This window comes from Canis lupus, chromosome 11 (genome assembly GCF_048164855.1).
Source record: "Canis lupus baileyi chromosome 11, mCanLup2.hap1, whole genome shotgun sequence".
NCBI lineage: Eukaryota > Metazoa > Chordata > Mammalia > Carnivora > Canidae > Canis > Canis lupus.
In genome coordinates, this window is record NC_132848.1 from 5,406,764 (window position 1) to 5,431,596 (window position 24,833).

Here is a 24,833-nt window from a genome sequence, read left to right on the forward strand (position 1 = left end):
TGTCTTCAGTGTAGCAATAAAGTGCTTCAATGCATTTTCCTAAAGCAATGGCCTCTTTGAAAGGAAAAATAAAGCATCAGTGCAACTTAATACCAGTGTTTTTTTGTTTTTGTTTTTTTCCTGAACTTAGAAAGCAGCAGATACTGCAGAAATATTTCCATATCGCTATATGACAAAATAATAAGTAGATAGGAAAAGGTGAATGATTCAGAAGAAGCTGCAGGGAGTATATGAAAATGTAAATCTATCCCTCATGGGCCACATTAACATCTCTGTGGAGAGTAATCTGGCCACTTGTGCCATGGAAAGAACATTAATTACACCTAGTAATGGCCTGCTACAGGATTCTCAGATACCAGTTCTCAAGCTCACTAAAAATTGTTGCCTTTTTTATCATTAATTTTCTAAGTAAAAAATGCTATTAATTTAAGAAAAAAGCTGCTTCAGTGAAGAGTCATGCAAATTTTTTTTGTTATTTTATTTCTATCAATGACATAGGCTTGTTACTCTATCTCAGTAAGATACCTGGGCCTATTATTTACATTTGTTTTCAGATGTTCAGTAAAAAGGGGGGAAGAGACACTTCTGTAGACATATCACCAATTAAAAATAAAATCTTATTTATTTATTAAATATTTTTATTTGTTTATTTGAGAGAGAACAAGAGAGAGCACAAGCCCAGGAGTTGTGTGTGTGTGTGTGGCGGCGGGCGGGGGTGGGGTAGGGAGAGGGAGAAGCAGACTCGGCTGAGTAGGGAGCTCAGCCCAGGACCCTGGGATCATGACCTGAGCAAAAGCAGATGCTTAACTGACTGAGCCACCCAGGCATCCCAAAAATAAAATCGTATTTTAAATGCTTAGAAACTTAATTACTGTTCATTGGGATACTTCACTATTTTTGATAAAGATTATTATGCATATTTGGTCTATAACTTTCATTTGATAGTGAATGTTCCATACACCTTTTTTAGTCTATAAGCTATTTAAATTATTTCACATTTTATTAGACCTTTTATGTTACTAGCTTTTGTTTCGTAGCAGCAATACTTAATGTCTCTTCAGCTATACGTTCAGATATTGAATGGTAGTCTGTAAAAATCTAAATTTAAAATTGTAATTTTTAAAGTATTTTCTTGTGTCCTAAGGGTTTTCAAAAGGTGTTCTTCACTCAGATTTTTGAAATTGGAAAAGAGGAGAGAGAAGGCAAATAGCACACTCAGTGCTGGTTGCGTGCCAGTGAGAAGGCATGGGGGCTTTACATGCATTACCTCACGTAGTCCTGAAAGTCATTACCTGACAACCTTAACAACCCTGTGATGTGTACATCATTCTCACTAATTTAGGATGGAAATGAAGCACACATGTTAGCTAACAAAAATCCATGTTTGTCCTTCTATTCCATGTAGTCTTCCCAGGTAGAGTAGAATCTTCCATCCCTGGGTGGCTCAGCGGTTGAGCATCTAATTTTTGCCTCAGGTCATGATCCCAGGGTCCTGGGATCGAGTCCCACATTGGGCTCCCCTCGGGGAGCCTGCTCCTCCCTCTGCCTGTGTCTCTGCCTCTGTCTCTGTGTCTCTCGTGAATAAATAAATAAAAGTCTTAAAAAAGAAAAGATTCTTCCGTCCCTGAACACATATTTTCTAGAAAGCGAAAATATAGGGAAGATAAAAGACAAATATTTATAAAAGATAAATATTTAGGATTCTGTCCTTTTAAATTGTGCTAATTAAAAAAATATTTTTAAATATCAAAATCATACATGGAAGCCTTTCCCAAAACAAAAAAAGATAAAGTTAAGACAAGAAAAATGTTGACAAAATTTTATTTTGCCTCTCTTCCAAATTGTAGCGTGTTCAGGCTGCTATAACAAACACCACAGACTGAATAGCTTAAAAGCAACAGAAATCTATTTCTCACAGTTCTGGAAGCTGGAAGCTGGCCCAGTGAGAGCCTTCCTCCTCCAGGCTGCAGACTTCTGATTGTACCTTCACATGAAAGGGAGGGAGGCAGGAGCTCAACCACGGAGCCACCCAGGCGTCCAAGAATATCTACTTTTGAAAACAAAGTTTGATTCTCTAATGAAATAAAGTTAAAGAATCATGGCACTTTGATCATGGTATATTATTCTGATGCCTTTTAGTAACATAGCACATCAAAACCACTTCTTTTGAAATCATTAATGATTTGATTACAAAAGATGGTCCTTTTCAGAGGCCACAACAGTCCATGTAGAATTTTTTCTCACCCCAACAGACTATATGGGGATATCATATTTGTTTAATTCAGGATTAATAGGTTAACTCAAATCTCTAATTCTACTTTTGTGGAAGAAGCCCTATGCATACAGGAATACCTGATTTGCATAACTTCTCTCTGTTTGGATTATTGTCCTTAGACTCTTGGTTTTACAAAACTACGTATTAAATACTACAGATTGTCTAAAAATAGATGGTCTATGCTCTTAATCTGTCCATAAAAATATTCAGTTAACAATGGAGCATTTCCTAGTTTACCTATCAACACTCTCCTATAAAATAGTATTTAGTAAGTGTTAATAATACCTGATAATGTTCTGATACCTTCTTGGTTGGATATTTTTTTGGAGTCAGGAAGGGATATTGTGATTACAATGCACAAATTATATTCTCTTGTCATCTATAAAGAAAAGTCCCACTAACACTGAATAAGCATTAGACACAATAAAACTTTGATAAAAAAAAGAAGGTAATAATACCAGCAAAGTTATCAGTTGTTCTTTTTTTTTTAAGATTTTATTTATTTATTCATGAGAGACACAGAAGAGAGAGAGGCAGAGACACAGGCAGAGGGAGAAGCAGGCTCCATGCAGGGAGCCTGACGTGGGACTCGATCCCAGGTCTCCAGGATCATGCCCTGGACCAAAGGCAAGCGCTAAACCGCTGAGCCACCCGGGCTGCCCGTTATCAATTGTTCTTACATTTGGTGACTCTTCTTGTTCTTGGAGTATCTTAGATGGTTTTGCCATTGCCCCAGAAATCTGTCTTTGGCTTGTTGCTCAAAGTCTCCCCAGCAACATAAAGATACTTAGATAGCTGACACTTGGGTTTTTTGGACTTTACCTTGCTCGTAAGATGTCGATTTATCCTGTGAACTCTAACGTGCCAGAGTGTAAAAAGATGAACCTGTTGGAGCTTGCTTGTTGCCTCATCTTGGACCCTGGCCTGCTTCCTGCTCCATGATTTGACTCTGTTGGATCTTGGCATTGACTTTGGCCAGGACCTGGTGACTGTTCCCTGAAATGCCCTTCAGTTTAACTGGAAGGGGAAACTACAAATGATAGTCATGGGAACCTAACAGTTGCCAAAAGCCAGACTGAGAAAGGAAAGTGTCATGGACAGGCAACAGCGTGATGCCTAAAGAGACTGGCTTTTAGCTTTACTACCCTGTGACTGTGACCTTTAAGTATAAATACATAGCATGGGGATTTCATTGTATAGTACCCTACCTGTCATATAACGGAAGAGTTAGAGCGCTTATTAAAGTATGTCTCAAGGTATGAAGCATCCTGATAGTACTTGAACAATATTATTTTGTGGAAATTCTCTCTTTTGCTTCAGACCAAAGTATTTTATTATTTAGTTTGAACAAAACTTAAAAATATTAGACACCACCACCAACAATCATTTGTCATAATTGAGATATTTTGGGTAGACCACTAAAAGTGTCTAAATGTGTGCCTAAAATCTCTGTAAGTAGGCTCGTAGTTTTTCTTGAATTTATTTTAAATTTTGATGGCTGTTTTAGGTTTTAATAAAAAATTTTGAGTTAGTTTCCACAAATATATAAAAGAAATATTCTGAATTTATTTTTAAGCTACCTGTTTTGGGTTTTATTGTGTAAAAAGAACTCCATCAAAAAAAAAAAAAAACTCCATCATCTTCTTAAGACTCTGCTTGATTCTGTTTCTTAATTATTCGATTGTCTCAACTATTTGTAAGGGTAAAAAAAAACACTGTTCAGTAGAATGAACAAGGGGAACTGAGTCACTTTTATTCTGGAAAAAAAGTATCATCCATGAATATAAAGGAATTTCATCATTTCCAGAATAAGCTCATTGTATGAGGAGAGCTTAGGAGCATGTTATTTATTTACACAATTCCCCTGACATTCATTATTTAAAAGGTAACTTAATTTTGTCTCTACTCTTTTACTTAATAGTCTGTTTTCTAGCATCATTACCCAGTTAAAAGTCATATTCTGTCTGAGAATTTGCTTAACATGAGTGAGATTTTGTAGAATTTAGTATGGTATGTGTTTTGGCACTAATGCATTCTTTGGAGAGGTGGCTGGCTAACTTTATAAATCATTAATCTCGATTTTTTTCTAATGCATAATATTCTGCGTTAATATGTAGTGTGAGGAGAAAATCACTTCTATTTTTTGAGCATTATTATTAGATCCATTTCACCATGAAGTATGGAATCCAAAAATATAATCTACATATATTGTTGCTCTATTCTGCAAGTTTCTACTCATGTGAATGTTTTACTTAAATTAGTGTACCTTCCTAAGATTTATAAAGGCAGAATGGTTTCTTATTAAACATGTGCCCCCTTCCCGTCCATCATTGTTAATATACTCATAAAATTCTACTTGGCTTTGGACAGGCACTAGGCTCTAATCTATAGTCTATGCAGGCAATTCCTTAAATTCAAAATTTTCCAAACTTACTTGATTACAGATGCCACTTTTGAACAGAATTTCCTAGCATTGTAATTTAAGGGAGCACCATTTAGGAAACATTGCCTTGAGGCAAGACCTTTGTGTTTAAGACAAAATAGATTTTTGAAAGAATTATTTATAAAGCCCTGCATGTGCCTGAAGAGTAACTAAATTCTGGATTTCATTGTCACAGTTCTAAACATGTGACATATTCCTAGGTGTCTTACAAAGCATAGCAAATTAGGTAGCCACCGTCCCTGTTTTCATAAGAAAATGACAAACATCAAGGTTATATGGGTTACTAAGATTTTAATATGATAAACAACAATAAAAGGCAAAATGACAAATGGAATTATTAAGGTGGGGAATTAATTGTTGAGACCTGGGGTCTGTCCTAATACACTCATAATAATTTAAATCTAACTCATGAACTAAATGAACAATTCCCATGTGAGAATGGGAATTATCTTGTTTATTATTCATCCAGTCACTCTGCCTTTCCAAAACTTGGGGTTTTAGTCATTAGAAAAAGCATCTATTTTACTGACATCTTGTTCTCCTTGTTTCTGTGGATTGCCACATCATACATAGAGGCATTCTAAAATTTTGAACTCCTTTACAGGTAAAAGCTTTTAATTACTGAAATATAGCTTTATTGTCCGATGATTGTCCAAATTTTGTGTAATCCTGAGGGTTTTTTTGTTTTGTTTTGTTTTGCCTTAGGGGGCAAAGAAACCAAGTGTGTATCGCAGGAATACTAAGAAAAAAAATTGAAACCATTCCTTGTTATCTGTCACCCAAATTATTTTTTCTTTTATAGTGTTTTGTAGCTTGTAGCCATATCGCTGACTTACTTAATATCTGCTGAATAGACTCAGCATCCCTCAATTACTCTTCTCACCACATTCTAAAGCTTTATTCCTACCTCACACTCAAACTTTTATTAAACCACATAGCTAACCAACATAAGTTGTTATATGGTTACAGATTTTAAAATATGGATGCTTAGATTTTCTTGCTAATTATTTTTTGCATATAATATCATTCCATTCTTTCTAGTGTGAAAGAGACCAATGTACCAAAAAATATTGTTGTACTAAATAATGGGGCTAAAAGATGAGTAAAAATCACCTGCATTCAAGAAACACAAGAGCACGTTTCCTGAATTTTGACTAATGTTTGTCAGTCTACTAAAACAGCACACTGGACTTTTCTTTCCATACTTCCTACACTCTTTAAGGTAATGAAAATTAAGACTATGCAAAGCCAATCCTTTTAAAGCAGAATGTTGCCTCCCAAGTCCAAAATGCATAGCAATTATCAGTCTTCATTGCTCAACACACACACTAACTGGTGTTAATTTTCCCTTCTTGATAGTGGTTCTGGTCATAAGGTGCACAAAGATATTAAGGTCAAGAAATTCTGAAGAGAAATGGTGACTTTTGATCACTCGTACCACTGTCCCCTTCCTTCCCACAACTCACTTTTTTCTTGATTTTGTGGAAATCACCTATCTATATTGAATTTTTGGTGCCATAAATGGTATCTTTGATAGTAGAAATTATATTTTACTTGGAAACTGGCTACACTTTCTATGTAGAATTTTATGCTGATATAATTTTGTGATTTTTCTATTCTTATATTTTCCAATTTACAATACCTGAAGACTTCCATGTATCCATTTTATTTCTCAACCACACTAAAAATTCTATATGTCAGATGTATCTAAAGTGAACATTTAAAGTTTTTGGGTGAGCTTTCACTTTAACATAAAGGTTTTACCAAATATTTTCTATTGAGATGGACTTTTAGCCTTTGCCAAATAGGATTTACAAGGTTTATACCCTGTCCCTTTTCAGATTTATAGGGTAAACAAAGGAAAATTTAAATTCTAGATTTGCATTGAATGTTTTGAATTTAGTATCATGGATTTCACACAACGTCTGTATAAATTAAATCATGCACTCAAAATACTTAGCTCAGTATTTCACCCAGTGTAGTATTATCTACTGAATCCACAAAAAGTGATTACCCAACTTCGCTTAAAAGGTTTGCAGGCATACAGTGACCTCACCAATTTACAAACGGCTTGTAGGTTTCTTAGCCAACTTCGTTTGTTAGTAAGTTTAGCTTGAGTGAAAAACTTCCTGTGAACTGTGTTCTTCACATTTTCCTTAATTCCTAGGAATTGGCAATATTTATACCAGAAAGCAGCCAGAGGGAAGAATGGCACATATGCCCCAAACAAGCAACTATAATAATGTTGTCGCAATGACTTACATTTACTTAGTGCTTAGCGTCTTGGGCAGTATCCTAAATACTTCATGTGCTATCTTGTTTAATTCATACAGGTAACATAGGTACCATTATTACTTTTTTTTTTTTTTCCAGAAAGGAACAAAGGCACTGAGACATTAAGTGACTCACAAAACTTCACAGAGTTAGTAAATAATACAGATAATGTTTAGGCGTAGAAACTACAGATTCTACTTTTTTAATACTTAGATCATATTCTTAGCATCTGAACTAACTGCTCAGGGCCCTAGAAAGACAGAGGGCAGGCAACTCCCTAACAACGAGTTCTGCAGTTGAGCTTTGTGTCAGTACCGTTTTTGGTTTTGTTTTTGTTTTTTCTCCTCTTCTCTTTAAGCTATGCCAAGTGGGTTTTGGTTTCTTGCAGCCATGGATCCCTGCCTTTTTTTTTTTTTTTTTTTTTTAAGATTTAATTTATTTATTCATGGGAGACACACCCAGAGAGAGAGAGAGGCAGAGACACAGGCAGAGAGAGAAGCAGGCTCCATGCAGGGAGCCCGACATGGGACTCGATCTGGGGTCCCCAGGATCATACCCTGGGCTGAAGGCAGGTGTTAAACCGCTGAGCCACCCGGGCTGTCCAGGATCCCTGGCTTTGAAAAAGGTTTGATGAGTCATGCTCTTCTCAGTTTGACCGCATAAAGAACTCTGAGTGTTACAGGTTCATTGTTGAGATTCTAGATGCAACACAAAATATACCCATTTGGAAAGTATCTACTGCTTCATGTAAAAACCTTTTCCTCTGAAAACATCCAAGTTATCACTGAATTTATAATCAAGGATGTTTATGAAAAAATTGTATATGCAGATATCACAGTATGGTCTGCATTAGAATTAGTATTAAGGAGGCAGGCCTCAACCAAGTGGTCTTGCCTATGAGAGGTCGAGAATGCAGTTTTTGGCATGTGGTGCTCAAGCAGGTATAACATTTCTCAGCATTTTCATTAGCCTGGAAAATCAGCGACTAAGGCTCTTGTCATCAGTTCCTGGTCTTGGTTTTGCAAAAAGGATGATGTCTGTATTTACACCTCTGCGACAAAAGGGTAGAATTAAGGTTCTGTGTCTCCTTTGGAAGGAACAGAACAAGGAAATTGGCAAGAGAAAAGGCATAAGAATCTGTGTAGCAGAGGAGGAGTAGGAGGCACGCATTTGTGAGGAAGAGAAGTCAAGCGTACAATAAGAATATACCGCAAAAGAGAACCATATGGAACCATTAATCAGAAATATAAGATCATGCACAAAAATGTACCCCCTCCAAATGTTATGGCTTCTTGTCTGCTTTCCTTAGCTGTGCAAAGTCGGCCCACTGATTGTACTTACAGGCCAGCTCAAACATCTGGTTTGACAGGCCAGTCGGAATAGAGGCAGAGTATGTAACTGAGCAGCCTCTGCCTAGTGTGGTAGGAGGTAGGAGGCTAAGCTAGAGTTGGGTGCCCCATTACTGAATTAGAGGGATTAGCCTCTAGCAGTGTTTCTCAACAGCAAGTCTGATTTAAGAGTTGGTGGGATCCCTGGGTGGCTCAGTGGTTTAGCGCCTGCCTTCAGCCCGGGGTGTGATCCTGGGGTCCCAGGATCGAGTCCCACGTCGGGCTCCGTGCATGGAGCCTGCTTCTCCCTCTGTCTCTGTCTCTGACTCTCTCTCTCTTTCATGAATGAATAAATAAAATCTTAAAAAAAAAAAAAAGAGTTGGTGTACTGTGGTCGACCAGTGTTCTCTCAAGTCTCATTTCTCTCTCTCTCTCTCTCTCTCTCTGTCTTTATAATGCAGCTTACACGCCTGCATTCCAAGCCTGATTTTCCCAGCCTCATTTTCCTTTGCCGGTAGGGCTATGCCTGTCTCCACGCACTGATTTTTGGTCCTAGAATTCTCTGGCTTCCCCCCAGACTTGCATGAGAACTGGGGCACGGCCCTGTTCCTTACAGTCTCTTTCTTTGGGGAGAGGAGACCTTGAACCTCAGCTCTGGAGGTGAAGTCCTGCTACCCTAAAGTGGATCATGTTTGTGGTTAACTTCTAGCCCGCATAGACTTCAGGCTATCACCCATCATGCACTCTCCGTCCATTGGGTCAGGATCCCGATTCATGCTATGGTCTCTTCCCAATTATTACTAGTGATTGTCATATGTCATCTAGTGACCACTCCGAGTTGAGTGTCCCATTCTTTCCGCAGCCGTCTAACACTGTTCAACTTGTACCAGAATTGCCAAACTACTAATTGATTTCCTCTCATTCTTAGATTACAAAGACCTTGAGAGGTGAGAGGTGAAATCATGTCTCCTGAAATCCACACGAAGTATTTCCATTGTTTATTTCTTTCTGACAAATTAAAAAGTCTACTTGCAGAATCATTGGCTCATACTCACACTGACCTGAGTGGGATCAAATTACCATGTTTAAGTATTTGGCACTTCATGACAGTAATTGATAGTTTAAATTATTTTGAAGATTTTTAATTTTTTTTTTTTTTTAGTATGCCAGAATAGAAGGTCAAAAATCCTCTAATGCTTCTCTTAGAATTTGGTTAAAATTAAGATTTAGTGCAAACTATGCCATTTGGATGTGTGGTGTGAGTGTAGTTTTTTTTTTTTTTTAATTTTATTTATTTATTCATGAGAGACACAGACAGAGAGAGAGAGAGAGAGGAAATGAGAGAGAGAGAGGCTGAGGGAGAAGCAGCTTCATGCAGGGAGCCCGACGTGGTACTCGACCCCGGGTCTCCAGGATCAGGCCCTGGGCTGAAGGCGGCGCTAAACTGCTGAGCCATCCGGGCTGCCCGTGAGTGTAGTTTTGTTTCAGATTTTAAGGTATGTAAAAACTTTTAAAATTCATGTTATTTAAAAAAATAGTAATAAAAATAAACAAATAAAATTCATGTTTTTGGGACGCCTGGGTGGCTCAGTGGTTGAGCGTCTGCCTTTGGCCCAGGCCTGATCCTGGAAACTGGGGATGGAGTCCCGCATCAGGCTCCCTGCAAGGAGCCTGCTTCTCCCTCTGTGTGTGTTTCTACCTCTCTCTCTCTCTGTGTCTCATGAATAAATAAATAAAATCTTAAAAAAATAAAATAAAATTCACTTTATTAAAATCTGAAAATATTTTTCCATATAGTTGTGATTTTTTTTTTTTTTTTTTTTTTTTGTCCTGTGTGTGTGCTTTGGCAGGTGTGGGAAGGTTGTGAGGGGGTGATAAGTAAGTGGCTGGTGTGTTGAATACTTATTCATGTTAATTCAGGATTGGAAATTTGCTTTGCTTTGAGGAAACTATGCATTTCAATCATATTTTCAGTATTTCCTTGTATGTTTATAACAATCTACTTTCTCCATTCCACCTTCCAACCACACACACATTTGTATTCTCTATTTCTTCTGATTGGAGTAAATATGAAATTAATGCCATAGTCATCACCAATTTTACACCCAGAGTGAGTAGGGGGTGTGAATATGCTTTCCGAGTACTTTTGTGTGTTCAGAATAAAGTAAAATTAAATTGTTAAAGGAGCTAGAAAACTCTATCTTTTAATTAAGGATAAGCTAACATTGGAAGTATCTATTTAACTACACATCAAACATGATTATCGGCCCACTTCCATGTTGCTGGGCTGCTGTCTAAACCAGTATAACCTCCCTCCCAGGCCAAAAAATAGGTTGTTGTTTCCCTCCTTACTCTTGTTGGTTTAAAATGGGGCATGCAAATTTGTCAAACATTTTAGTCCACTTATATTGATAAAATAAGACTGTAATTATCATTTTCTGTCATCAAATAAAGTATCTGATAAGTCTTTTGTCCCTTTTTCTATAGGTGTATTTTTCTTTTTATTGCTTAGATAGGTTTTTATATATCCTGAAAATTTTGTATAGACATATTATAAATACCTTGCTTCAGACAGAGGCTTTCTTTTTCATCTTTTATATAGTGTCTTTTGGTACATTCTGAATTTTAATAGCTGAATGTACCATTATTTCCACTTTTTGTTTTAATTTTTTATTTCTTCCTTAATACATCTTTCTCAACCCTAAAGTCATAAAGACAATATCCTAAATGTCTCTCAGCACTGTCCAGCAGACTTTTCTACACTGAGGAAATATTTTTTTTTTAAGATTTTATTTATTTATTCATGAGAGGCACAGAGAGAGAGAGAGAGAGAGAGAGAGAGAGAGAGGCAGAGACACAGGCCGAGGGAGAAGCAGGCTCCATGCAGGGAGCCCGACATGGGACTCGATCCTGGGTCTCCAGGATCACACCCTGGGTCTAAGGCAGGTGCTCAACCGCTGAGCCACCCAGGTGTCCCCGGAGGAAATATTTTTTATCTGGCACTGTCCACTATGTGGCTGTCACTAGCACCTGAGATGTGGGTAGTGTGACTGAGGAACTAAATTCTTAAATTTCATTGTAAGCAATTTAAGCTTACATTTAAATAGACTCATGTGGCTATTACATTGGGTAGCTCGGTTGCAGCTTTATCTTCTCCTAAATGATGATTCACCTACTGTTTATTTTTTTCCATGGTGTGAGGGGAAAATCTCATGTCATATTTTCCCGTGTGGATGATCAGTGCTTTTCCCTAATCATTGATAATGCCAGGTTTGGAATAAAAAAATAAATTGTGTGTGTGTGTGTATGTGTGTAAGAGAGAGAGAATATATTTATTTCCTGGCTTTCTATTCTATTTCTTGGTGAATTCATCTATCCTGGCACTAGCACCTCTCTGTCACGATACCTGTAAAATAATATTGATATTAGTAAATATTGATATTTAGTAATATTGATAATTAGTAATTTGATATTTAGTAAAGCACATCCCCCTCCATTTGTTCTGGTTTGGGACTGACTTTGCCAGACCAGGTCTTGGATCTTTCAATACATTTTAGACTGAGGTTTCAAGTAAAACAATGGGATTTTCATTGCATCTGAATCAGCACATCAGTTTAGCAGTTTTACGCCGTTAAGGCCTTCAATCCATGAGTATGGTTCAGCTATTCGTTTAGGTCTTCCTACCTGTCTTGCATTTTAAAAAATTGTCCCTGAGAAGAGTTTTCCTTATTTTGTTATATTTTTATTCTTGTATGATATTTTATCTGTCAAACTGACTAAACTATCTAATTAATTCTAGTGTTTTATTTGCAGATTTTGCATCCTGTGCAGATACATATATCTGTAGTCTGTGTATAAAAAGAATTTTGATTCTGAGCCCTCCTTATACACAATTTCTTTTTCTTGTGTGTTACTATTTTGCCTACAACTCAATAAAACATTGTATAGATCTGATAGTAGCAAGCATTCTTGTCTTGTGCCTAATCTTTTACAGTGATAACAGTAATTCTGATGTTACAGATTTTTATTTGTTTTGTTTTTTTGTTATTTTTTATAGATTTTATTCATCAGATTAAGGAATCCTTCTGTTTTTAGTTTGGTAGGGTTTTCAGATGACTTTATGATTTTTCCTGGATTCTATTAATTCTATAATAATTGTTTCTTAAATATTTATGTGTGTATGAATGTATGTTTTGGCCTGCAAGTTTGTGACCTGCTCTCATTACTCATGTGAATTTTAAATTATTTGTTAATAATACAGTGAAAACCAGTGAACCCACTAAACAATTTGAGAATTAGAATATTATTAGAAATTGAAACTTAGCTGTGTTCACCTCCCTAACCTCCTTCTTTGCTCCTCATTCTGTACCCTCCTGACTCTTCTCAGGGTCAATCACTATTACAAATTTTATATTTATTATTCATTTACCTTCATTTGGTTTTGTTTGGCTTTAATAATAAGTTACCTATGGGCAGAAGTGTTTGATTGTTCAGTTCTTGTACAATTCATCATGGTCTCTTACACATTTACTCCTTTCCTTTTTAAAGCATATTTAATATATATTTTCTATTTGATAATTTTGTTATCTAGTGTCTTTGTGAACCTGATTCTCCATCTGTAGTTTCTCCTGGTTCTTGTGTAATGACACCTTATAAATAACCATTACTTGGATCTTTGTCATGTGGGAATTTGAAGTTTGGGCTAAGCTGGGTTCCCTGTTGAGAGAAGTTGCATATCCTTTTGCCAGGGCTTAGCACATTACCCAGCACTGTTAACTGTTTTTATATGTTTGAACTACCTTGATAATATGAAATGGGTTGTAAAGCCATGTTGGGAGTGACTGCTGGTCATGAATCCTCAGGTGATTTTTTTGTCGTTGTTCCCCTGCATTAGTGCCAAGTTTAGAAGCAGACTGGTTGTTTAGCAGGGGCCAGCTGTGTGTGTGTGTGTGTGTGTGTGTGTGTGTATGTATATGTGTGTGGACTGTTGCAAACTTGTTTTGGTACAATGACGATATAGTTCTATTGGATTACAGGAGGGCATATCACCTTTTGGACTTTCCATCTCTGGCTGGCTTTGGGAGCTGTGATCTATTGCAAGCATCCTTTAGGCTGGGGACCTAAAGTCCACGTCTGCCCAGTTTATCAAATGTCCCAAGAGGAAACCCGAATAAAGTATGTTTATACATACGGTTTCCCCTTTCAGTTAGCTTTATTTTCTGGATATTTCTAGCCATCTATTTTACCTATTTTATGTGCAATTTTTAAGTGCTTCCCATGGGGGGATTTTTTTTTTATGTTACAAAGTGCAGAGACTTGCACAAATTAACTCAAGTAATAAACTCAGTAATTGGAAATACAGAGGGATTTCTCAGAGCCTAATTTCAGGAAGTATAGTCAGGTCTTGCTGGAATGGTAATGCAGGGCTGATTTTCCCCCATGGTCTACCCATTTTGCATTTTGTTGCAAGGCTAAATGACCTTATGCTTCTTTTTTTTTTTTTTTATTTGACCTTATGCTTCTTGCGTCTAACACAGTTCAACTGACTCAGTCTTTGCATGTGGTTCTTCAAATTCTTTAGATAGAAAATAAAATGGTCTTAGCTTAACCTATAGGTAGTAGTAAGATAGCATACTATTACAAGACAGTATACCATAGTGGTTAGAGTTCAGGTTCTGCAGCTGGAGTGGCTAGATTTGAATCTCAGCTCCAAACCCTGCTAACATTGTAATAATCTTAGGACACTTTCCTAATGATTCTGTGACGTAGTTTTTTTCATCCATAAAGGGGGATGATAATGACAGTAACTGCCACATGATTGTGGTGAGGAATAAATGAGTTACTACCTGTGAAAAGTAATAAGTAAGAGAGATGCCTTGTGTATGGGAGCTACTGGGAAAATATTCATTATTTCTTTCCCTTCATTGGTGCAACCCCTGGTCCAATTAGCTGTGACCGAGGGTTGGAATCATGTGGTACAAGCCTGTCTACCCAGGTATGTTCCATCATCACCATCAAGAAGCCAATTGAAAAAAGGAGGGGGAATAGCAAACTTATCTTTTATAAACATATTTTATTTATTTATTCATGAGAGGCACAGAGAGAGAGGCAGAGACACAGGCAGAGGGAGAAGCAGGCTCCATTCAGGGAGGCCAATATAGGACTCGATCCTGGGACCCCTGGATCACGACCTGAGCCAAAGGCAGGTGCTCAACCGCTGAGCCCCCTAGGTGCACCAATAGCAAATATATCTAATTTAGACTGGTGAATTAGAAACAAAACAACTTGTCAGTTTGGGGAAATTTTTTTAATGTAATTTTCTTTACATAAAAATATGCTTGAATGATAATATTGTTACCTAAAAAGATATTTTTCTTACAATTTTATATTGACTGATGTATATTATGTATAACATTTCACAGCTGATATTTTTCTAATTTCAGTTTATCATACATTTAGTGACAGTGGTATTTCTTTTTTTGCCTCTGGACTTTCAGGCTCACAGCTGATGAAAACTTGGCCAGTCTGAGTAACAGGGAAAACAAATATTGTTTGGTAAGATCTAAAAGTGTATATAGATCGTAACCCGGACAGTTTTAATTTCTTTGCCACTGAGTAAAATAGATTTAACTTTCCATCTGAATATATATCATGTGGAAGTTCAACGTGTACCAACAAGAGACTTTGTTCTTGTTTATAAATATTACTTAATATAGTTTTTTTCCTACTCTCAAGAACATAGAAGTTGTTTAAAGTACTCGACCTTTAAATGCAGAGTGTATAAATTAATTCATGTTATTACTTCAGTTTCACAGCTGAGTTGCCTTGTAAATAAAACTTTTCCCTCATTAGAAATGAAGCCAATCTTGCAGTTCCCTGTAGGTTTCATATCACTTACACCATGCTATGCTTCATATGTTGACCTGGCACCCAAGAGAGTTGATGCACAATTGGTGAATTAAACCAGAAATAATTTCCTATGGCATTGTGTCATAACCTCAACGATGAAAAAAATTCCATTAATTTCTTTTGCATTTAATTAGAAAAATTTAAATGAATCCTTTCAGAAGTACATAAAATTTGATAGGTCCCCATTTAGATTTCTTGTGCAGTGAAAAGTACATATCCTTTTCTTATGTAAACTGTGTAATCATGCAATTATCTATGTGTGTCTGTATATACTAGTCTTTTTATTTTTATTTATTTTGTCATGTTTGATGTTTGTCATTAATTTTGCTAGAGAGAAACTTTAGCCCCCGAGGAAGGATTTTTTTACCTTTAAGTTACGACGTATTTTTGCCCACAAAGCTTCAGAGGAAGTAAGATTAAATATGAGGACTCTTTCTGGATAAATCCATTATCTTTACTTAGACGTTGCGTTTTTGTTTTTGTTTTTGTTATATATATATATCTGACAGTCTCCCTTCCTATCTTTGTCTCCCTCATAGACTCCACTGTTTTTTTTTAAAGAATATTCTAAGATTTTTTTTTAAATTTTTTTATTTATTTATGATAGTCACACAGAGAAAGAGAGAGGCAGAGACACAGGCAGAGGGAGATGCAGGCTCCATGCAGGGAGCCCGACGTGGGATTCGATCCCGGGTCTCCAGGATCGCGCCCTGGACCAAAGGCAGGCGCCAAACTGCTGCGCCACCCAGGGATCCCTCCACTGTTTTTTAAATCACCCAACACTATTTATTTCTGAAATATATGCTTTTTTCTTTCCTAATTCTTTTTTTTTTTTTTTTTTCAGTGACACACCTGTCTTCAGAGTTTCAGCTCTGCCTTTCTAAGGGTTATTTTCCAGTCTACAAATCTTGCCCTAATTGACCTCTTTTGATTCAGTCCTGCATGGCCATTGCCTCTGTGCTGTTCTACTTATTGCTGTGCTTCCACCTATTAATATCCACCCTATCTTGCGCATTGGAAACACAAGGTCATTCTTGACAATTTTTTTAAAGATTTTATTTATTTATTCATGAGACACAGAGAGAGAGGCAGAGACACAGGCAGAGGGAGAAGCAGGCTCCATGCAGGGAGCCCGATGCGGGACTCGATTCCGGGTCTCCAGGATCATGCCCTGGGCTGAAGGTGGGCACTAAACTGCTGGACCACCCTATTCTTGACAATTCTAACCATCTACATCCAAATTTCCATCAAACCCCTAAGACTCAATACCCTTCTTTTCTCTTTTGTAATTCTCCACATTACCCTCAAAGCAATTGTACCAAAAAACAAAACAAATTATTTCTCTCCCATGCTTAAACATTGACCCTCCATTTACTGTTGTAACCCAAACTTTCCTTTTACTGTCAAGCTCTATCCTACATTTCCAGTCTTCATTCATGCCCCTTCTGATCATAAATCCAAAGATTCAGGGCCTTTCAAGAACTATGACTTTGAGTATCTACTCTTTATATCTGAAATGACCTAGCAAACCTTTTCCTGCTTATCTTTCATGACTGCATTCAATTGTCACTTCCTCCAGAAAGTTATGCCAGAACCCCATAGGAAGCCTTTATGGCTTTCATAGGAACTTAATCTATCCCTATTGTAGCTTTCAAATGCATTATAGTCTTGTGTGTGTGTGTGTGTGTGTGTGTGTGTGTGTGTGTGTTTTAATCTAACACTTAGCTGAGGGCCTTCCATATGGTAGGTCCTCAATTACTGACTAAATAAATGAATCAATTAAGTAATGTCTCACCAGCACTCAGATTAAAATTTTCCATCCTTAAAGACAGAAATAATTTGTTTTGGGGGGTGCCTAGGTGACTCAGTTGATTAAGTGTCTGCCTCTTTATTTCAGCTTGAGTCATGATCCCAGGGTTGTGAAATTGGGCCTCATGTTGGGCTCTGTGCTGGGTGTGGAGCCTGCTTAAGATTCTCTCTTTTCCTTTCACTCTGCCCTTTCACCTCCCACCCCCACCCATGAGCTCTGTCTCTCTCTTAAATAAGAAAGGATTTCTTTTTATTTATTTATTTTTTAAGATAGGAATAATTTCTTAAGACTACATTGATTCTCAAAAGACTGCTCTCTGTTTTCATTTCTATGACTTAGAGGTCAGTTTGTTTGTTAGTCAATCTATCTACCTATTCATCTGCCTTAGTTAGTTGCATTATTGTAACAAAATCTTATAAACTGGAGACTTCACAGACCTTTATTTCTGCCAATTCTGGAGATTGGGAAGTCCAAGGTCAAAATGCTGGTGCCTGGTAAGAGCCCTTTTCCTGGCTTCCAGAGAGCCATCTTCTTGCTGTGTCCTTACATGGTGGGACAGAGAGACAGAAACAAAGAGAGAGAGAGAGAAGTCTCTGGTCTCTTCTAAGGATACTAATCCCATCATGGACCCCCCACCATCCTACCCCCATGATCTCATCTAAACCAAATTACCTCCCAAAGGCTCCACCTTATAATATCATCATAATGAGGATTATAGCTTTAACATATGAATTTGGGAAGGGGTCATATTTCGTCTATAACATTTTTCATCTGACTATCTGTTGGTTGCCCGTTTTGCCGTATGCAATGATAGAATAATACTTGGACAATCCAGTTTTCTCAAATGATAATAATCAAATTTTCTATCTAGAAGCTATGCGCCTGAGTATTAAAATGATATGCCCTTCTCATATTTGTTTAAAATACGGTATTATGACCAATGTCCTTATTGTACATTAAATCATAAAAAATTAATTACTCATAAATAATAAAAATAGATTTCTCAGCAACTTTTTTTTTCAAAGTTTATTTATTTATTTTAAATAATCTCTACCTTTGATGTGGGGCTTGAACTCACAGAGTTCATATTCCACTGAGCCAGCCAGATGCCCTTGTTTTATGAGCAACTTTTAAATGGAAGTGGTTGATGATATTTATATCATTGCCATAAAAACCTCCCTCTACAAAGCATTTCAGAATGTGTGCCTATGTAGAGTTTCTTAAACTTCACATTTTATTGTCATTTCCCAAATATGTTATACAACTTTCTGTATGTAGACTTTTGATTTCTCAATTTAGTGTATTTTCTTTTACAGTGTCTACCTATCTATATTAAGCCTGCCCTTCAGGGGCAGCTTAACTTCTTGCCTTTTCAATCATGCATATCCCTGTGACCCCAGCGAAAATAATCTATTTCCCCTTTTGAGTTTTCCTAACATTTACTGATTGAATAATATTTAGAACTCATCGTATATTAATTTCTTTATAGAATTTTTATACATTTCATGTAAACTTTCTGAAGAAAAACATTTACATCTTTTTATGCCATATGGGAGGCACTAAAGTGCCTTCTACACAGTAGGTCCAAATCAACAGTTGTTGAAACAAGGAACAAAGGAGTGTGAACTGGATTGACCTTGTGGGAATAGTCATGCTTCTTGATTCTCCTTTGCTCTCTGTATGCTCCACTGAAAGCCCAGCAGAATGGTGGTTTCCTGTTGTCACTTTCCTGGATATGCATTTCCTCTTGGGAAGCTCCAGTCCTTCCTTGACCTTGAACATTATTCTAGCTTAATACCAAGCTGCATATATTGATTCACTAGTGGAACATGCTTAAAAAAAAAAAAAAAAAAAAAAGGAACATGCTTAAAATATGAGCAAATTGTCTGCCTTTCATAGGTTAGAATGTGATCCAGAACATTTTGCAGATGGTGGTAGTTTGACATAGTTGGAAGATCATGCTTTAGAAGTGCTGTTTACCAGTGGCATGAAACCTGGCAACTTGCTAAACCTCTTTGAGGCTCTTTCCTCATTTGCAAAAGGTGGGTGGTAAAACTGCTCTTAGCAGGGTTGTTGCAAGTACTGAATGAGACACACATGGAAATTACTTGACTCATACTGGGTACTCAAAACAAGTCAGCTGTTTTTTTTCCATGGATAAACAATTAAAATGATTCTTACTTAGTGCAGAATCAAATAGCACCATGAGAAAGTCTAACATAGTGGCCCTATGACCTCACAGTTTGGAAGTTATCATGTCAATGGAATACATATGCATTTAATCCTTAGTATAATTATTATTTCACAGTGTCTATTTCATAATAAACTTGTAAGATCAGAGTTGAGTCTTTCCTGGTACTGGTTAAAAGTTATGCCAGTTCTCTGATAGGAAGATAAAATGATTAAAGTTATTGGTTTCATGATATCCCTTGGAGAAGGCCTTGAGTTTCCTTTCTGTCTAAATATATATTTAGACACATATAGTACATTTGTTTCAAGGACGGAGAGCCAAAAATTTTGACTGTATGACATTCTATATTGTATTTGTTTTCAGTGGGAGATATTTATAGTTACATATTAACTACTTAGCTAGTCATAGCTTATTTTTGGTTAAAAGTCAAAAATAATAATGTTTCAGAATAGGTCAAGGTGAGGTAGGGATTGATTCAATGTGCTTTCAAACTGCATCAATTTGGCTTCCTAAGGAGTTTGACCTACTACAAAAGCTGTTCCTTTTACTAGGAATTGAGTTGATTTTCTTACTGAATTTGGGCTCAGAGCTCAAGCAAAAACAGAGTTCTTATGCTGCTAGAATAGGCCTGTGGGAAGGAATGAAGTTCCATTCTGGGCATTTGTTTGTAGCAAAATGTCGTATCAGTTACCTGCTAAAGACAAACCAGAGGCTGATGGGAAAATAAATGTCAAGAAAACCTGGTCTGTGCCCATAAGGTGGTTAAATTACTGTGTGTGCATTTGCATGCATGTGGGGGGTGAGGGGTGGGAAGGGTTCAATAAGCAAATAAGTGACTGTAGTGCAATATAAGACGAGAGAGAGAGAGAGAGAGAGACCGACCCACGAGAGAGAAACAAATTGGAAAAGGCAGGGGTCACATCTTGTTGGAAAAGGTGTGTTGGCATCGGGGAGTTTCAACCAGATTGGGTGAGTGAGAGCAGCAGATGGAAGACTAGGGCCTGGGCACAAAGGCTGAGAAGGGCACAAATGATTTAATTTCATTGTAGACATGAATGGGAGTAAAGTGAATTAAAGCTAAATACTAGAATTTGTTACTATTTCACTTTTAGTCACATTTAACAAAATGTGATTTTAAATTTGTAACTTTAACTGGAAAAGGGAGAGAATCAATTTTCCAACTCTGATTTTCTTTAGGTTCTTTAAACCAAACTCAGCCCTGTTGATATCCTAGACTAGATAATTTCTTTTATAGGGGATGTTTAGAGGCATCCCTGGCCTCTACTTAGGGCTGGGCCACAATATTTAAGGAAGCATTCATTCTCAGGGTCATGAAAGTTTAATTTTGTGCTTGCATGACCCTAAGAATGGGTGAGTGCTTCCTGAAATGTTGAGCCCTAAGCACCTTCCTAGACTCTCCATAGCCTAGGACTGCCTCATCCCCTTGAAGCCATATCACATTCCCAGTTGTGGTAGCCAGATATGTCTCCGAACAATGCCAGATGTCCCCTGGGGAACCAGATTGCCGTCCAGTGAAGAACCACTGAAATCTAACTGGAATAATTCAGCATATTTCTTTTTCATTTGTAAGATATCCAAAAGAGCAGCCAGCCATGTGATCTCTTTTTGAACTCAAGGTAGCAACTAAAGGCAGGTGTATTTTGGGTAGCATATAAGTGGCTGAAACACACTTGGTACTCAAGGTAGCAATGCAGGTGTATGGTGGGCTGTGCAAGCATTTGTAGGGAGAGCTATGGAAAAAAACTGCTAGGGGTGCCTGGGTGGCTCAGTTGGTTAAGTGTTTACCTTTGGCTCCTGTCCTGATCCCAGGGTCCTGGGATGGAGCCTGGAGGTGGGCTCCTTGCTCAGCAGGGAGTCTGTTTCTCCCTCTCCCTCTCTTCCTACACCCACCCCTGCTCATGCTCTCTCTTTCTCTCAAATAATACATAATTTTTAAAAAAGATTTTATTTATTTATTCATGAGAGACACACAGAGAGAGGCAGAGACACAGGCAGAGGGAGAAGCAGGCTCCACGCAGGGAGCCCAACGTGGGACTCGATCCCAGGTCTCCAGGATCATGCCCTGGGCTGAAGGCAGACGCTGAACCACTGAGCCACCCAGGCGTCCCCTTTTCTTCTTTCTTTTTTTCTTTTTTCTTTTCTTTTCTTTTCTTTTCTTTTCTTTTCTTTTCTTTTCTTTTCTTTTCTTTTCTTTTTTTCTTTTCTTTTTTTCTTTTCTCTTTTCTTTTCTTTTCTTTTCTTTTCTTTTCTTTTCTTTTCTTTTCTTTTCTTTTCTTTTCTTTTCTTTTCTTTTCTTTTCTTTTCTTTTCTTTTCTTTCTTTTCTTTTCTTTTCTTCTTTCTGCAGGGACAGGGCTTACCAGTAAGTTCCATTGAGGAAAGGATGGAATTCAGTTAAAAGGCTGTCCCTTGCCTATTGTGTTTTCCTGCATTCTAGTGCCACTAGTGCCCTGAGAAGGAAAGTACCCCTTAGAACTATTCCTCTAGCTAGTGTTAATGAAAATTGTGTCTGCCACCAGTTTTTTTTTCTGAAGCCTGAGGCTAGAATATTGTCTCACCAGTATTTATTATTGTCATGGAGCCATTAGCTTTTGCCATTAGAAACTATACTTATACTAAAGGTGTTACAGCTCGATGTATGTGCTCCAAATTCTCATTACATGCTGCTGACCTTTCCCTATAAATCTCAGCTTGGAGTTATCAGCTTTCTACTTGTTGGCCCTAATTGGAAAGTTCTCTGCTATATCCAGGTACAAAATGTACTATCAAGAGCTTGAATTTCTGCCCCTTATTAACATTGCCTTTGTGACTTATTTCCTCAATTCTCTTTCCATTGGCAATCCAGCTGAAACAAATTCCTTAGTTTTATATACAAATTGAGCGTATGGTGGAGCACATTACAAATCATGCAATGCAACAAATGAGAGAGCACAGTCTAATACTTTTACCATTAGATAATATTAAAATGTCCTTTACTAGTTAATTACTTGCATGCCATTCTTTTCACTTACTAATCTAGAAATAAATTCATGACTTTTTCAGCAGTCAGCTTACAGTTTGAAAATCCAAAAAAAAAAAAAAAAAAAGAAAATCCAAGCATCAGGTATACACTAGCAAATTTCATGAAGGGTTTCCAGGGAGTTGTTTTATAATTTTGTGAAACCTACTTACATTTTAGATGGATTCTAATTTGGCAAGATTTGTGTAATCCAAAGGTGGTAGAGAGAGAATGTTTGTGACTTGATTTGTCTGGCTATGAGAAAAAAATATTTCCCCGAGAGAATCCTTCATATTTTCCATTCAAGTCATTCGTTTAAGCTGGTGGGTTTCCCAGTGGTTTACTACCGCGTTCCTCTGATAAGGTAGGATCCTCTATATTGTTCTTAGAAAACTCTTAAACACTCAAACACCTCTGTTACAGGTTTTTTATGTATATTGATAATGATATACTAGAAATCAGTATTACTCACAAAGATCCACCTTAAGTGTAAACTTAGAAGCATTTATGTGTTCAGTATAGATTTAAATACGTAAACATATTACTTTGAAATAATTGTGTAGGATAATCTGGATGTGACTTTTGTGCTTCTTAGGCATTTATTTATTTATTTATTTATTTATTTATTTATTTATTTATTTTCATTAAAAACAGATTCAGCAGTTTGAATAAATGAACTCAAACTTCATGAGCTCATGAGATAAAGTGACCGAAACTATATGGGTTCTAAATTAAGACCTATGTTGAATTATAGGGATTGTGGGCAAATTCACCTGGAGACAGCATACAGTAGGTATGTTGAAAGATAAACCGAGGCACACGAACAATTTTAAGAGTTTATTTGAGCAAAAATCTATTGAAATTCGGCAGCACCAAACTGCAAGTGGTTAGGAGCACTCTACCCATGGGAATGTGGGGAGGGACTTTTATAGAGAAAAAGTGGAAGCAAAGTAAAGAAATTTTTGACTGGCTGGAGCTTAAAGCGTAACTGATTCTTTGGGACTGGTTGTCTATATAGTGTTTTGATTTTGCAACCCTGAGGCATCTACAGGCTGAGATTTCAGTTGGCTTATGTAGGCCACCATGGCATCAGAGCCACCTCAGTCCAGTCGTCTCCTTGCTTAATTAATTTAACAAATAGTAGTACATATTTAAGGATATATATTATGAATTTGATTGCATGAATTTAAGATTGGAGATTTCAGCTTTTGTATAGCACCAGACACAATGTGTTAATTTAAATTTTATTCTCTGTACTCAGAGAATTATTTTTCAGATAGTTTGTAGATTTTGAGAAAATAATTCCTGATTTCAAATAATTTAAAAATTCTGTTTCTATTTCCAATATGGGTCCATACCAGTCAAGTACCACTGACCTCTTGATTCATTTTTTCATAGAGAAAATTGAGATCGAATGAATGGTTAAGAATAGTCAGCTTCAACCCTTTCAATATTAAGGAAGAACTATCAACCAAGTCACACCATTCAATTGTAAATCTAGTTTTTTCTGGTTTAGCAGAAATTCTCTTTCTTTGTTTTCTCCTTCCTCTTTCTGTTTTAACATTTGCCTATAAATAGAAATGTTTTGGTCACAGCACAGCCTTTTTAAAGTTGCCATTATTTTCCAGTGTGCATTTCTTCTTTTATAGAATTCTAGATGGAGGAAGAATTTTAACAATACTCTTTTATCTATCCTGTTGTCCTTTCCAATGTGTTAACCCTTTTATTGGAAAAAAAAAAAGTAATAATGTTGTATGTCATATAGGTACTCAGCTGTCTACAAGTAATATCAGTTTATTCTTTCAGTGACCTATGAGGTAATACCATTTTAAAGATGAAGACATTTTCAGGGGTTAACTAAATTTTCCAGGTTCACATGTTCATTAGTGGTTGATTGAAGAAAAAAACAGATCCCAACTTTTAATTTTTAAATAGTCTACAATTCTTGATATCTTAGAATTAAGCATTTATTGAATCTTTACACCAGTCCATCAAGTATAAATACCAAAATCTTCCATGATAATGGTTTAGAAAAATTATTTTCTACAGTTTTCTAAAAGTGTGTACCAGAATATCTGATAGTTCTTTTTTTTTAATCTCTGATAGTTCTGTTTGCTTATAATTAACACAGGAAAGAGAATACTTACCACTTATAATAATATCAACTTATAAGAACAGTGTAGGTATTTTCATTTGTCCTGATGGGTTATTACTATTTTTTTTTTTTACCTTTTCTGTTAATAATTGGTTTGCACTATACCATGGTTATTGACATGATTTGAATTAGAAAAACTAATTATTTCAGCATCAAATACTGATTTAATAGCTTGCAATCCTGTCTGGATTTTAATCTATCATTGAGAAGTATCAATTTGGTAATACATACCTGAGCAAACTTGATAACCCTTCTGGTTCATGGGCTTTGACTTTAAAGCCTTAAATATATGTTGATTTTTTTTCCCCCCAGAGTTTCTTAGCAATTCCAAGACTTGATGCAGGAGTTGCAAGCTAATTTTTCATAATGATCTTGTAGTTCTTACCATCATTCTTTGGCTCTATTAGTCCCTATTTTGAAAATTAGTTTTT

The 24,833-nt window shown here is 36.7% G+C and overlaps 1 protein-coding gene across 9 annotated transcripts in view; it reads left to right on the top strand.

Annotated features, from left to right (window-relative positions):
• SLC16A7 (solute carrier family 16 member 7) overlaps nt 1–24,833 on the top strand; it is a 170,185-nt gene that overhangs the window by 9,234 nt on the left and 136,118 nt on the right. For 2 of the 9 annotated variants that reach the window (XM_072843027.1, XM_072843037.1), the window contains exon 2: nt 14,818–14,875. The exons of the other annotated variants lie outside the window; for them this stretch is intronic. The gene's annotated coding sequence lies outside the window, so the exon portion shown is untranslated. The remainder of the gene's footprint in view (nt 1–14,817; nt 14,876–24,833) is intronic. 9 annotated transcript variants of the gene reach the window in all.